We start from the raw sequence: 15,840 nt of genomic DNA on the forward strand, positions 1-15,840 counted from the left end.
GCTGCGTGGATCACTTGCAGGGTGTCGATGCATATGGTGAAGCTCTTTGCAATAAGGAAGCTGCCTCCTGCACAAAACAAGTATTAAATCAGGAATGCTCGCTCGACTGCGATACCACAGGGAATTATACCTTTTGCAATGATGAAAGAAGAACATGGCATGTCGATGTCGTCATCACTGGCAGATTCCTGGCATAAGAGGGAGTTAAATGCGCATAAGAATTCTCTACTAAAGTAGCACCATGTCAAAGCTTCAACTTCAAATTAGCATGCAGCAGAGCATAAGCATAAGTAAGTCATTTTTGTGCTTGTTCATACTCTTATTTTTCCCAACAATGCGCGGTGAAATGCTTTGGATTGTACACAAATAAGTGCCAACCACATCTAAAGGCCCAAAAATCAGAAGGGGCATGTACACGTGCTAGATTGTCTACAATACATAAACATTGCAACATTTTAGTCAAATATAGCACCAGAACAAAGTGTAAAAGCCTCTCAAGAGCAGAACAGGCCCTCCATAGAGTGGTGTCGAGAGACTGTACTAGTACTGCAGTTAATCCGGCTGACCGGTAGGGATTAACCTTGCACCTGCGAGCCTCCTCAAATGTCACACTACTAGGTCAGAGGGGATTATTTAACATAAGTAGATCGCAGCTTGCGTATTATCTCAAGCAAGTGAGCAAACTGTTTGTAAATGGCTATGTTTTCAGTAGCATAGTACGAGGTACTAAGGTGCGCAGTCGTCGTGATCGGCGCAGGGCTGCGGAAAGTTCGAGCTCGCGTAGTGAACGCTGAATGGTGTACTGTTATCTCGAGGCGCCCATTTAGCGAGTACACGAAATATTTGCTAAAGAAGCACCAGAAAAACGCAAGCAGCAGATATCTTATTCAACAGCCACAGAGCCCAAGGAGACGCACGCGGCAAGGTTGTGGGCGGGCGGATGGATGGATGGTAGGGGCTTAACCCTTCGTATCGGGCGGTGGCTTGCGCCTCCTAGCCTAGGATTCCACCCCCCCCCCTCCTTTTTAATTTGTATTTTAATCTGTGTAATTTGACCATTTTTCATAAAGTTACTCCTCCCTTGACCTCTTCCACGGGCTGGCCGAAGCGATGGCGCCGCTTAACTCTTTCCTTACCACGGGAAAAACGACCATTTTTCACATGTATCAGACAAAATTTTTTTTTAGAAAAAGTGTGATAGATAAAATTAAATAAAATGCATAACAATAATTCAGATAGAATGCGCTTTATAATGAAATTTATTTTCACACATATTCTGCTTGAAATGCTGTGAAAAAAAATCAGTAAACACAACAAAAAGTAAAAAAGAAGAAAAGTTTTGTGTTTATATGACAATAACTTTCCAAACACTTGTACTAAAAATATTCTAGAATATACCAAACAATTCAAATTCTTTCTAAAACATGGCATTGAAGTTTGAAAATTATAACTTGAATAGTTTTTGAGCTAGAATTTTTTTTCTTCATGCCTCTTGAAAAGGCTCGTTTGAGTGCCCTTTATATGATTTTTACAGTCCAACAAAAAAAAAATTGGAAGTGTAATCTTGTGCGCCAAACGAAAGCTTGGTAAGCGTGGTTTAAAAAATACAAATCAAAACTTATTTAATTTACGTCAAAAATTAAAAAAATATATAAAACACAAGTATAGGTGTGATATTGCGATATATAGTATGCGATAAGTATAGCTGCGATGTAGCTGCAGAATCGAAATTCGACGTTACAACATCTTCATCCGAGTCACTGCTGCTCGGAGGATCTTGAAAATCAGCTGCAGAGGCTGGAGAATCACGTGCAGCGGGACTCTTCCGAGCGCGCGAAGCGCCCGACCTCGACGCGACGCCATCCTCACCGCGTATTATGTCGCAATAAGCCTATGCTCCAAGGGCACTTCAGAAATGCACGACTGGCGGGGAAATTACGAACTAGGCCGAAAATGGAACTAACCGTCTGAACAACAAACCAGATGCGCCCGCACAAGCGGACAGGAAAAAGAAAGCGAAACTATCAGGCCAACGTTCCGGGATCGGTTTGCGCAGTTACAGCGTCTGAACCAAAATCCGACAGTGCAACATCGTCACCAGAGACTCTACTACTCCTAGCATTGATAATAATTGCAGTCAACGCAGTAGAATTGCGCGCAGCAAGGTTTTTCCGAGCGCGCGCCGTCTGCGCGCCCGACGCCGTCCACGGAGCGTCCGCGCCGTACCCTCCGCTTCAAGGGCGTTTCAAAAATTCGCGCGTCGTGGGAAAATTGCTCTCTACGCAGAAACCGAAACTGTAGTCTCTGGAGAACAACTTAGATGGCGCCACATCACCGTAACGGCTACAATGAGGAGCTTCGGTTCGCACAAACAGACCGGAACGAGGAATCTGAACGCACAGGCGAGCGTCACCTTTTGGGCGCTCCTGGGGGGAGCCGGACTTTCGCTTCTGACTGTTACTTTTCTGTACTGTGCCGTGCCTCGTTTTCTGACGTCGGCATGGCGCAGTCCCGCTACACACCTTCCTCCTTACCCTCTCTTCCATGATTCGACCTCTTCTTTCTTTTATGCGAAGCATATTACTAGAGGTACACTACAGCCCTTCGCCGTGATTACGCGCCGTGCACACCACGTGGTACAGTGACGCCACACCACGTGACATACCACGTGACACATGACCTCACGACAGAGGAAGGCGGGGGTCCACCTCGCGCCGTCGCTGTGGTTGCACGCCGTGCAGACCACGTGGTACAGTGACGTCACACCACGTGACATACCACGTGACACATGAAGTCACGACAGAGGAAGACGGGGGTCCGCCACGCGCTGTCGCTCTGATTGCACGCCGTGCAGACCACGTGGTACAGTGACGTCACACCACGTGACATACCACGTGACACATGACGTCACGACAGAGGAAGACGGGGTCCACCTCGCGCCGTCCCTGTGGTTGCACGCCGTGCAGACCACGTGGTACAGTGACGTCACACCACGTGCCATACCACGTGACACATGACGTCACGACAGATCGCCGTCACGCGCTGGGAGAGGGAGAACGATGTCATCGCACAGACGCCGGAATGTCCTCGAGCGGCATTCCCGCGCACTTCGAACGCGCGTTCACACTCGGTATAGGTGAAACGCTCGCTCCACCGGGAAGGCAGACGCGGCTTCCGTGGCAATCCAGGCGTTCATCCAACGCGCGTCTCGGGGTTTGTCGGCGTTCCGCTGTAGTCATGCCGTTGTCTTGCCCCACGACGAAGACTTCTAGTGGTTGCATTAAATTGACCAAGTATTCAACCAAGGAAAGCCATGTATTACCAAGCCTAGCCACTAATATGCTTCGCATCTGACTAGGCTTAACCTTAGCTAAGCCTCAGCCATTTTTTTCGCTAAATTCAATCATCACCTGTCACCCGATCAAGTCTATTCTTTCCTTCATTTTCTTTTCCAAACTAACCCTACCGACTCTTTATTCTTTCCAACCCGGCTCCCCCAATACGCCGCACACGTCACATGCGTTTCATGCGTTTCATGTGTCACATGTGTCACACAAACAACACACACACAACACGTGCTGCACATGCCACACAAATCACACGCACCACCCATACCTCATACATCCCACATAATTCGCCTCTCGCTGGATCGGTTATCCCCTGCACTCACCTCTCCTGGCCCAAACCACAACACACTTTTTCACACGTTACTGCTCACAGGGGTCGCTTCCAATACTCGCCCCACTACAGAAATCTTGTCATCACTCGCACGATCGGCTTCCCTACACAGACATGGCCACTACTCCTAAATTTTCATTTATACAAGCAAACCTCGATCACAGTAGGAACGCGACCCCGGCATTAGTGGACACTCGCAGTAAAAACAACCACACGTTCGCACTCGTTACAGATCCATACACAAGGCAGGACAGAGTGCAGGGGATACCTCCAGAATGGTACATTTATCACGCCACCTCGAAACCACGATGCGCCATCATTGCTCGTCATCCAGTTTTTGATCTTTTTCCGATCTTGGTTACCTCACGCGTTGTTGCGTTGGTCTGCACGTCGGCCACTGCTTCATTTTTTCTTGTCACCGCATACGCGCCGCCACACTTTCCCATCAACCCCACTTTAGACGACATTAGACACGCACTTATACTAAAGGAGGGGATCCCCGCGGTGGTGGCGGGAGACTTTCATGCCAAGCACGCCGCTTGGGGGCCGGAGCTGTGCGACGCGCGGGGGGGAGGGGGGGGGGAGCTCCAGCGCTTCGCTATGGCTTCCGGCCTCATAATTTTGAATGACTCTGCGTACCCTCCGACATACACCACGCCATACACGAGCAGCTGGATAGACGTCACACTGGTGTCGCCGCCTTTGGCGTTGGTGGTGACCCTGTGGGAGGTGTTCGATACATTTACATTTTCGGAACACAAATACATCATTGTTCACTTCGGTTCCGCGGCTTCGTCGAGCCAGGAGAGGCGCCTCACGCACCGCGGTACATCACGAGTTCTAAATCCGCTAGCTTCTTCATCATTTTTCACAGCAGTGGTCGGTGCGGACCTCGCTTCGTCATCCTCATTAGAACACGTCGTAACCAAATTCTACATGATATACGAGCGCCTCAGACATAAACACTCCTCTACACGTCCAGCTCCACGTACATCATCTGACACAACAGAATGGTGGACGCGAGAGTAGACTACCAAGCGCTCTATAGTGAGGGCAATGCGTCGCCGATACCAACGCACTACAGATCCCACACTCCGAAAGTATTTCTCCACACAATACTACAACCCACTAAGAACATATCGAAACAACATTGCAGCCGCCCGCGACGCAAACATTTGAAACATAGCAGGACAATCAGTAAGATCCACAATATACGGTCGATCATTTCAATCTGCCTTTTCCAAACTACGTTCACCAGTCGTGCTGCCCCCCATTCGTAGGCCCGACGGTGAACTACCATCATCAACAAACGAAAGAGCCCAACTAATACTTGACACACAAACAGCAACAGACGACACATCACAAGATGACAACGATCACACACACATACGGGCGGCTGCGTCGGCATCTGACTTGGGGGGCCCGATGACCCGCCGTTCTCCGTTGGTGAGATAACTCAGGCCGTGGGCCGGTTGCGCCAGGGCGCGGCGTCGGGGCTAGACGGATTAATGGTCAGGGTTGTTTGGGCTCTCTGGGACACGCATCCTCACTTCATTAGAATCATATTTAATGAGCCACTTAAATTTGGTCATTTTCCAACGGTCTGGCGACGGGGGAGAATAGTCTTTCTCCCCAAGTCCGGTAGACCACCCGATTTGCCTCACTCATACCGTCCCATCGTCATGAACTCGACGCTGGGCAAAGTGCTGGAGCGCTTGCTCTACGGTCGATTATATCACTTCCTTGCACGAGAGAACCTGCTTCACACCAACCAACTCGGATTTACTAAACAGCGAGGAGCGGTGAATGCACTTCACGCTCTGGTCACCAAAATTAGAGGGTACAGGGCAGACGGCCTCCACGCACTGCTCGTTTCAATCGATTTTCGTGGGGCTTTCGACAGCGTTTGGCACCCCCTGGTCCTGGCTTCACTAGGCAGTTGGGGATGCCCGAGAAATCTCTGTGCGCTGCTGCGGTCTTTCCTATCCGATCGCGAGGTGGTGTACCGCTGCAGAGCGGGCGACGCCGTTGCGCGTCCCACCCTGGGCAGTCCACAGGGTTCTCCGCTGTCGCCCCTGCTTAGGAACATCGTGGTGCGTGGATTACTCGAGCAGCCGATGCCAGAGGGTGTGTCGCTACAGGCGTACGCGGACGACGTTGTCGTCCTTGTGCCTGGTCCGTCCAGGAGGGTCCTACAGGACTTGGCGGAGGATGCACTCGGCCGGGTGGCGACGTGGGCGCGAGCGGCGAGGGTTGCCATTAGTGCGGAGAAGACGGTTTGCCTCCTTGTCTCCCCTCCCAGGGGAAGCATGGGGCGCCCTCCTCCCACCGTTCGTCTTGGCGGCACGGTTCTGAAATTCAGGCCTGCCGTCAGGATACTGGGCGTCTTCTTCGACCGCACCCTCTCGTTTTTGGCACACGGCGACCACCTCAGGGAGCGTGCCGAACTGCTTGCCGCGCGCCTCGGGACCTTCCTGCGGTTTAGTGGCGCACCGGCACCGGCCCAGCTCACAGAACTCTACCAGCAGGTTGTTTTGCCATTCCTCTCCTATGCTTTCCCCGTTTGGTGGACTGAGTGTCCCCACTCGGGTCTTCGAGCCCGGCTGGTGTCTGCGCTGCGGGCCCCGCTAATAGCGTTGGCGGGTGCCTACTCCACCACTAGCACTAGAGCTCTGCAGATTCTATTGCACGTGGCCCCGCTCCAGTTCGACCTCGACAGGTTGAACGCGGAGTTTAGGCTCTTCGTGCTACGATTAGATACAACATTCGGACAAAATTTCTTCAGTGCGTTCGATGTGGCGCGGCCGTTTGATGATGCGCTCCAGCATCCGTCGGAGGTGCTTTCGTTTGGGTACGTCCGTTTGGACGTGGCGGCGGCGGAGGTGGTGGTGGTGAAAAACATTTATAAGCAATTAAATTTTTACAGAAAGGTGATTGGGGTAGGACCCTATTGGCCCTTTCCCCTCACAGTACTAGGTGGAGCCCCTATTCCGGGGCCCCATTGGCAAGCAACGCCGCCCGCGTCCGTTCAACCAAGGCCTTTTGGCTCTTCAGGTCTTGACAGCCGAGCAGGGCCGCCTCCCAGTCCTCTCTGGTGGGGTTGGGGTTGGGGGGGATAGATGGGTTAGATTGACACGCCCAAACCATGTGGAAGGTGTCAGACACCTCCCCACAGAACTGGCACGTGCCATCAAACGATGTATTGAAATGTTTAAGCACCGCCGGGCACAGTACAGTATTAGTGAGAATTTTGATGAGGAGGCGCTCGTCAGCGCGATCCAGACCCTTACAAGGGGCCGGGTAGCGCCGGTGCTCCTCCTTGTAGTAATCGGTGATTTGTTTGAATGTAATGGCCAGATTGTCTGATTGGGAGTACCCTTCCAAGGACAGGGAGATAGCCCGGGGAGAGAGTGCGCGGGCGGCCTGATCGGCCTGTTCGTTTCCCTGGAGTCCCTGGTGACCGGGGGCCTAAATCAGGTTGCGTGGAGTTGGATCTTCAGATCGACAGCTATATTCCAGTATGCGCCAGGCAAGCGGGGGAGCCCAGCCCAACTCGTAGTTCCGACAGGCCCCTCGCGAGTCGGTGATGATGTGTTTTGACTTGGGATTCGTGAGAGCCAGAGCAATGGCAATCTCCTCCGCGTGTGTTGCGCTGTAGGCTTTGAAAGTGAGCCCGTTAACTGTGTTTGTGTTGTGTACGACTGCGGCCGTGTACCACCCCCCGTGGTGTGGGCCGGCAACGTCTACGTAATACACTTGTTCTTGGTTACCATAGTATCGCGCCAACGCTTCCGCGCGCGCCTGGCGACGACCGCTATGGTCTTCTTTGGACATGTTGCGGGGAAGGGGTCGGACCCGGAGGGCGCGTCTCCAGGGTTCTGGCACTCTCTCCCTTTCCTCAATGTGGTAGTCGTGTTTGATGTGTAGCCGGTCCAAGAGGCGGCGACCGGACGTGGTCTGTGCAAGACGCGTGTATTGGTTGACTAAGTGGGCCTCTCGAAGCTCCCGAAATGTGTTCACAACGCCCAAGGCCAGAAGCCTCTGGTTGGACGTGGTGACCGGAAGATCGAGAGCCCGCTTTATGACTTTCCGCAGGATGACCTCCAGTTGGTCATCATCGTGTTTGCGCAGGTGCAAGTAGGGAGTTGAGTAGAGGATTCTACTCGTTACGAAAGCATGGGCAAGCCGCAGTGCATCCTTGCTTCGTAATCCGCCCCGCTTGTTGGAGACCCGGCGGACCATTCGGCCCACCTGGTCGCCCACCGTGCGAAGTTTGGCTATGGTGGTGTCGACTCTGCGCTGGTGGTGTATGAAGAGGCCAAGGACGCGGATCTCCTTAGCCTCCCGGATCGGTCCCGAGGGGAGACTGATGCGAAGCGGAGTTGTGTCCCGAGGGGAGGGACGTAAGTGCACAAATTCTGATTTAGCTGGGGCGCACTGGAGTCCGCAGTAGGCCGCGTAGTCGTCGACTAGGGTCGCCGCTGCTTGCAGGCAAGACTCCATGTGGCCCAGGTTGCCTTGCGTGGCCCAGGTTGTAATGCCATCCGCATAAAGAGCGTGATGTATCCCGGGCAGAGAAGACAATTTGGAGGGAAGGCGAAGCATTGCCAAATTGAAGAGCAGGGGAGACAGGACCGCGCCTTGAGGTGTTCCCCTCGAGCCGATGGTGTATGGCCCGTGTACCGCATCTTGTATGCGTATATAGGCTTGACGGTCTGTAAGAAATTGACTTATGTAATGGAATGTTTTGTGGCCACAGTTGGTGTTACTGAGGTGGTCCAGGATTACTTCATGTTTGACGTAGTCGAATGCGCCTTTAAGATCCAAGGCCAGGACCACCTTGTCGTTGTGGGGACATTCGACAGGATCTAAAATGTCGTGGTGGAGCTGCAGAAGTATATCCTGTGCTGACTTGTGAGGACGAAAACCGAACATGGTGTCCGCGAAAATGTGCTGTGTTTCGAGATAATCGGAGAGTCTGTCGCGCACCATCGTCTCCATCAGCTTGCCGACACAAGACGTCAGAGAGATGGGGCGAAGGTTCTCCACATCGATAGGTTTGCCGGCCTTCGGAATGAAGGTCACGAGAGCCGATTTCCAATCGAGAGGGAGAGGAGTCTCTCCGTCCCAAATGCTATTGATGTATTTGAGGAGCGCGGCGTAGGCTGCGTCGGGAAGGTTGGCCAAAAGCTTGACCGTAACCTTGTCGCGCCCAGGTGCAGTGCCCCGCTTCATCTTGCTTAGGGCCGCCCGGAGGTCGTGGAGCTGGAACGGCTTGTCCAGCTCCGTGTTCTCTTCGCCTGCATACGAATACGTCGCCTGCCGGGGGTTCTTAGTGGTGCAAAGGTATCGATCCCTGAGCGTGTGCGCTAGCTGTGTTGTCGTTCCTGTAAAGTTGTGCAATGCCCTATGTAAGTGGCGTTGGGTTTCCGTGCGTGTTTGTATTGGATCGATGAGAGTGCGGAATCTGGCGCACAGCCGCGTTGCACCGGTCCACCCAGTTAGTGTCGGCTAGCTGAGTAGCATATTCCGCTGCTTGTTGTGTGAGTTCGAGGATGCGTTTCTTTAGGCGTCTGTTATGTTTCTGTTTCTTCCATCGTTTGGTGAGGCTGCGGCGGGCCTCCCAAAGGTGGAGCAAGTGGTTGTCCACGTCCGTTTGTGTTTCTGTGAGCTGTATCTGCTTTTCGTGTTGCGTGAGTGTAGACGTGAGCGATTTGGACCATGCGTCGTATCCCGACTGGAGGAGATCTACGATAGGTAGAGATGTGCGGAAAGTAGTCCAGTCCGGTACACGAGCTTGTGTTAGTGGGCGTTTCAGGGGACGCATGTAAATGGTGGTGTTGATTATACAGTGATCACTACCCAGAGTGTCCTCTGTATTCAGCCAGTCGGCATGGCGTATGTTGCGTGTAAATGTGAGGTCCGGGCAAGTATCTCGTTGAATCGAATTGCCGACACGTGTTGGGTTGGCGGGATCAGTGTGTAAAGTAAGTCCAAGTGTGGGAAGAAGTTCCGCAAGCTTCCGCCCACGTCTGTCCTCCCGGGGGTACCCCCATAGCCTGCTCGGGGCGTTGAAGTCGCCGACGATCAGAAGGGGGTCCCTTCCCGCCACCTGCATTGCTTGGGTGAAAATTTCATTGAACGTGACGTTCTTAAGTTTAGGTGGGCAGTAAATGTTTAGAATGTGTACAGGTGGGTCAGACCGCTTTAGGTGTAGCACGGACACCATCGTGTAAGGGAAAGGCGGTGTTGTGGGGAGCGTGACCTCCTGCGCAGTATACTGCTTGTGAACAAGTATACATGTCTGCGGGTTGTGTTGAAATGTAGTGTAGTTTGTGAGTTTGGTACCGGCGCCGGGTTCCTGAAGGGCAACCACGGCGACGAGAAACTCAAAGGTCTCAAGACAGAGGCGGAGATGAGTCCGCTTCGTGCGGTTCTTGAGACCTCGGCAGTTCCACTGCGTTATTGTAAGCGGCTGAGTTGCTCTTGCTCGCGACTTAGGGTTGGGGGCCATGGTCGGAGGCAGAGGGTGGGGTTACGTTGATAAGACTCCCCAGTCCGCTAGTGCCCGGCGCAGACGTGGAGGAGTCTTCGGAGAAGTCAAACTCATCGGGAATAACTCTGTTGAATTTGGAGGGGCGGTTAGCGTCCCTGATGGGCCCTACGCGTTTAAGGACGCGCGGATTGTCTTTTATCCATTTCTGGATAATGTGAGTTACGGCTTGTGTCACCTGTGCGATGACACTCTCCACCTGACGCGCAATGGTATCGTGGATAATTTTGGGGAGGTCAGCCAATTGTGTTTCAATTACGGTCACCCGGCTCTCCAGGGCCGCGGCGCGACTCTCCACATTAGTAGGAATCTCCCTGTCTGTGATATTTTCTTCCTCGTCGCTCGACGCGGGCGGAGTAGGGAATTTGGCTTTGAGCGAGTTAAGCTCGCTGGCTAGTTTTTCGTTTTGAGCTCGCAAGAGGGCGAGCTCGCGCTTGAGTTCCTGCGTCTCGGCGGTGCTGGTGGGGGAGGAGGGAGGAGGGGAAGGAGAGGAGGCGACCCTCGCCCAGCTGCCTACCTTGGGTTGGTTGCAGGCGGCGCCGCCAGGTGAAGCGCTGAGAGCTGGGAACTCCGCTGCTCCGGGTGGTGGCTTTACTGTTGCTGTCTTGCCAGGGGGAGGCATCTCGCCACGTCGTGGCGTCTTCTGGTTGTTTTGCTGCCGCCCTCCCCGTGTAGCGCCGGAATTGGCTCCCTTGGATGGCGTCCTGGGCCCTGGCTGCGGCAGCTTGATGAATTTGGCGGTGCATTCGCGGGAGCTGGTGAGGTGCGGGCCCCCGCAGATTAAGCACATAGGATTGCAGACGTGGGGGGCTATCCCCTCAGTACCAAGCCCCACGTTTTGACCACAAAGGCCGCATCTTTCCTTGACCGGGGTGGGACAGTTGTCCACCCGGTGCCCCAGTGTGCCGCAATGGTAGCACGCTGGCACCGTTTTTTTATACTCCTTGACGGGAGTCAGTTCTGCATTATAATGGACTTAACGCGGAACGCTGCGTCCCTCGAAAGTCAGCACAGCTACATTCGATTTTCCCAGCTTGCGCACATGGACTAATTCACCACCGCGCCACTGCACACTATGTTTCAAGGATTCGCTGGTTTCAAGGTTATGCACAGAAATCACACCACGACACACATCACCGGAGGCGGCGGCGTCGTCTCCAGTGTTCCACGTCTAGCAGCAGCGTGGCTTTTTGGGCTTGTTGGTACATAGTTCCAATATACTGTAGCGCAGCAAAAGACGAGGACACAAGAGACGAACAACACGAGCGCTAACTTCCAACAGATTTTATTCTCCTGATGCATCACATTTATACGCCAGAAAACAGTAATCACATGTGCGAACAGTATCAATTCCTCAGAAAAACAAGCTCTTTATCTGAGAGGAGAATGGAAGGTGTTCTTACACACGAGCATCCTGACCTCTTTATCTTTTCAGCTTCGATGATTCCACGTCTACACGGATGGCTCATACACACCCACGGCTGCAGGCGCCGCATTCGTCATCTTCACTCCATCACACCATATTTCATCTGTTGGCCGTTTCCGGGTGGAGCTCCCTACGTCCGCTTACGGTGCGGAGCTTATAGCTTTCAGGGAGGCCCTACACCATGCGCAATATTTACCCGGATCGACACCCATACATATCTACACAGATTCACTTGCACTCCTCACCGCTCTTTCTTCACTCCTCACTACAGACACCACAATACACGAAATCAAACAACTCTTACACTCCATTAACACAGCCAGAAAAATATCTGTTTCACGTCCCTGCACACGCCGGCCTCTGGGGTAACGAGCTAGCAGACATTGTTGCCTCCCGCGCACATAATTCACCCAGAATACGGACTTCTTACATCTTCAAAGCAACAATACGCACATCATTTCGCCGCGTGGCTCGGGTCCACTGGGCCACGTGGTGGCGCAATAACCACGAGGGAACGGGAATATTTACATGGGTACCAGACACACTAAATTTACCTAACACTTTCCCTCCTTCAAAACCACTCATTACACTACTCACAGCCCACGGACGATTCCCTGCATACTTTCACAGATTCGGCTTTACAAATACACCCGCATGTCCGTGCGGCCACCCAAACGGAGATGTCCATCATTACATTACAGATTGACCACTAACACAACACATAACAACACAGCTTCCTACACCTAAACCGGGACACACTTCAACCGCCCACTGGCGCCAGCGGCTGGACAATCCTCGTCATTGCGCATTACTTTTACGCATAGTATCCACAGTCAGTTCCTTGCTCCCTAATTATACACCATCATCCCATCACTCATAATATTCATTCAGTGGGTGGGGCCTCTCTGGCCAAACAAGGTGGATACTCTCTGTCCGCCCCACCACTGATTGAGTACAATGCATGTTTCGCTCTTTCGATAATCATTTCATCATTATTTTCTTATTTTCTTTGGAACCATTTCTGCATCCACACATCAGCCCTCCTGCACATTTAATCTTTTCATTAGCCTCATCATCTTTTCACGTTGTGCTTCCTTTGTCTATTTCCTCCTCTGTTTTCTGTTTCCTCTCTTTTTTCTCTTTCGCCTCTTTTCAGGATCATGACACTGTCCGTCCTACACAGCCTGGGAAGCATCCATCTTATTTCTTCTCTTTCTTTTTTCGTTCACATCACCTCCCTCATTGCTTCCTCGTAGCACTTTTTTTTCTCCTTATTTCATTTTTTATGTATTTATTTATTTATTTATGTTTTTTAACATTGATTTGTTTTTTCTTCTTTTTTTCCTTATTTCCTTTCTTTATGTATTTATTCATTTATGTATTAGTTTTTTTTAATGTATATATGTATATATATGTGTATATTATTTTTTTGCCCTTTTTGGCACCATCACTGCAACATTATCATTATTCTTCACAATAAAAGAGCTCACCAGGGCTATTTTCACCCTCTGTGTTCGCTTAGCCCTTAGGACACTATTGTTACCGTGCCCGTTTTTTATTTTTCAAATTGGCTTTTTCCACCAAATTCCAGTTTTGTCCACATGGGCCCTATTCTTTTATTTTTGATTGGTTTAAGCCTGTTGATGCTCCGCAGGTGCAGGCTCTTTCTCATTCAACCTTATTTTTGACGTTAATTTCGATTTTAGCATGGAATGAGACTCCGACTGGGACTGGGGCTGGCCGAAGCGATGGCGATTGCCATTGGAGGATCCAGACTGAGCTCGCGTATAGAAGGCGCTCGAAAATTTCGAATGTCGACTCGAATGACATCAGTGCCATTCATAAACTTCCCTGTGGCAGCGCAAGTTCAGCACTTGAAACGCCCGTGTAGAAACTTTTCAGACTGCGTTGACCCGTGCAACACTATTTCGGCCCAAAAATAAAATCAGTGTTAAATCTTACAAAATAAACATAATTACTATATTTCTTGCACCTGCATGAATAAACGTCAATAAAATTAAAAAGCTCCAATGTACACTTATGACCCTTTCTTAGACGAGAAACGAATTTGAAAATCCCGCGCTCTATGACGTACTCCTCCGCTAAACAATCGCATACTTCCCTGGCCTAAAATTTCCCGCGCTCACTCACTCGGTCCTTTCAGGTGTGCCCATCGGCAGACAAAGCAGAATTTGTGCACACATCGTATTCCTGCAAACTATAGCACTTTTCCGTGTTTCTCGCTTGTGCTCCTCTTTCCTCCGCGCGCTGTGCACCTTTTGTGAGACACAGTAAAGCAGCAGTGACGCATCGGCGCTAAAGCGGCTGTGGTGGGCACGCTATTCGAAATAATAGCATTCGCTCTCCACGCAAACGCAGGATTGCTCTTGATTCTTTGCAAGTGCATTGGGACGCTCAAAACTAGCAGGGGAGACCGCTAGTCTTGAGATCTGTAGTGGCAACTAAAGCTATCCGTCTACTCAAGATTTTCTAAGGTCCCCCGGCGATTTATCTTCACTGCCCGTTTCAATAGCAGTACAAGCCCGCAACGATACTCCCAAAAGACGACAATAAGCCTATCGTTCATGCCGGTAAAAATGTGCACCACTCAGCTTGGGTGCGAACGGTCTGATCGGTGAAAATCACGGACACAGCACGCCGGTATTACCCTAGCTAAGCGCGCATCACGTCCATGCCGTCAATTCAAGAATGCAGGACCGCAGCAAATAGGACTGCTTCTCATTCTGCGCGCTAATAATGCGCGTAGAAACTTTTTGACCCTTAAAATATGTAACGTGATTGATGAAACGCGGCAAAGGTTTTTCGGATCACTTTTTTTGGGGGGCCGCCGCGGTGGCTCAGTGGTTATGGTGCTCGGCTGCTTACCCGAAAGACGCGGGTTCGATCCCGGCCGCGGCGGTTGAATTTCTTTGGAGGAGAAATTCTAGAGGCCCGTGTACTGTGCGATGTGAGTGCAGGTTAAAGAACCCCAGGTGGTCGAAATTTCCGGAGCCCTCCACTACGGCGTCTCTCATAGCCTTAGTCGCTTTGGGACGTTAAACCCCATAAACCAAACCAAACTTCTTTTTGTGCTACGGCGGTGCTCACGTCACCAACGTTAGGTGAAATGGGGGTGTTGCGGCTCCAAAAACAGAAAATTATTTTTTTTTCCGTGAACGTGTTTTTGTTAAGGGCGCAAAAGAGATATTCTCTGTATAACAACAGAAAATTTACGTTAAAATGCTTGTCCTTTCACACACATTTCTTACAGTGTAGAGTGAATCAACTGGCGCCCATCTGGTCCTATCACAGTGGGTTTTCGTCTGCTTTGAGAGGTTTGCAGGTTTAGAACTGGTCTGACCGATGGCCCGTTACTTATGGTATAGCAATGGACAATTTTCGAAAATTAAACATTGGTTAGAAGGAAAGGAAATAGCGCAGTAACTGTCTCACGTACCTCGGTGGACACCCAAGCCGCGCCGTAAGGGATCGGGCAAAGGAGGAAGTGAAAGAAGAAAGGAAAAGAGGGTTACGTCTTCGAGGGCTCCGGATTAATTTGACCCCTTGGAGATCATTAATGGACAATTTTTCTTTTGTACACTTTTTGCTTGATTCGAAAACATATAATTCCAGATTTATTTTCAATTCGTAAGCGTCTTACTGAGGTTGCAAAGAGCCCACCGTGTCTCAAATAACCACGGGACCATACGCGCCCTTCGTTTCCAACGTATTGATTTAATTTTTTCTCAGCTGCCTCAACGATGATTTACAACCCCAGTGTCTCTCGCTCCCTTCGTCGCGGGAGGCTGACAGCGTGAGTTCGGGGTTCGTACCACAACACTTGGTACTCCCATTCCCGCACAGTCGATGGCTGGCGGCAGCGGCGTGGACTGTCGCGAGACATACGGGGCCTCCACCTCACTTCCCTGCGACCGCGCCATGCTGGGTGTGCCGGCCGATGCGAACAATGCGGCCGGAAGAGACACGGCGGCTGCTTAGGGAGGGTAAGGTGTGCGCGATGCCACCGAAAGCAGCTACCGGGGAGGATAGGAAAGGAAAGCAGCGGCCGGAGAGGCAGGAAGGGACTATGAGGACTAAATGCGGAACTAAATTTACGTGGGAGATAGATAGAGAATAAACTTTTATCTCCAACGGATAAGCTGATCTACCCAACACCCGACAC

This window comes from Amblyomma mixtum, chromosome 2 (assembly GCF_055824585.1).
Source record: "Amblyomma mixtum isolate Tamu chromosome 2, ASM5582458v1, whole genome shotgun sequence".
Lineage (NCBI taxonomy): Eukaryota > Metazoa > Arthropoda > Arachnida > Ixodida > Ixodidae > Amblyomma > Amblyomma mixtum.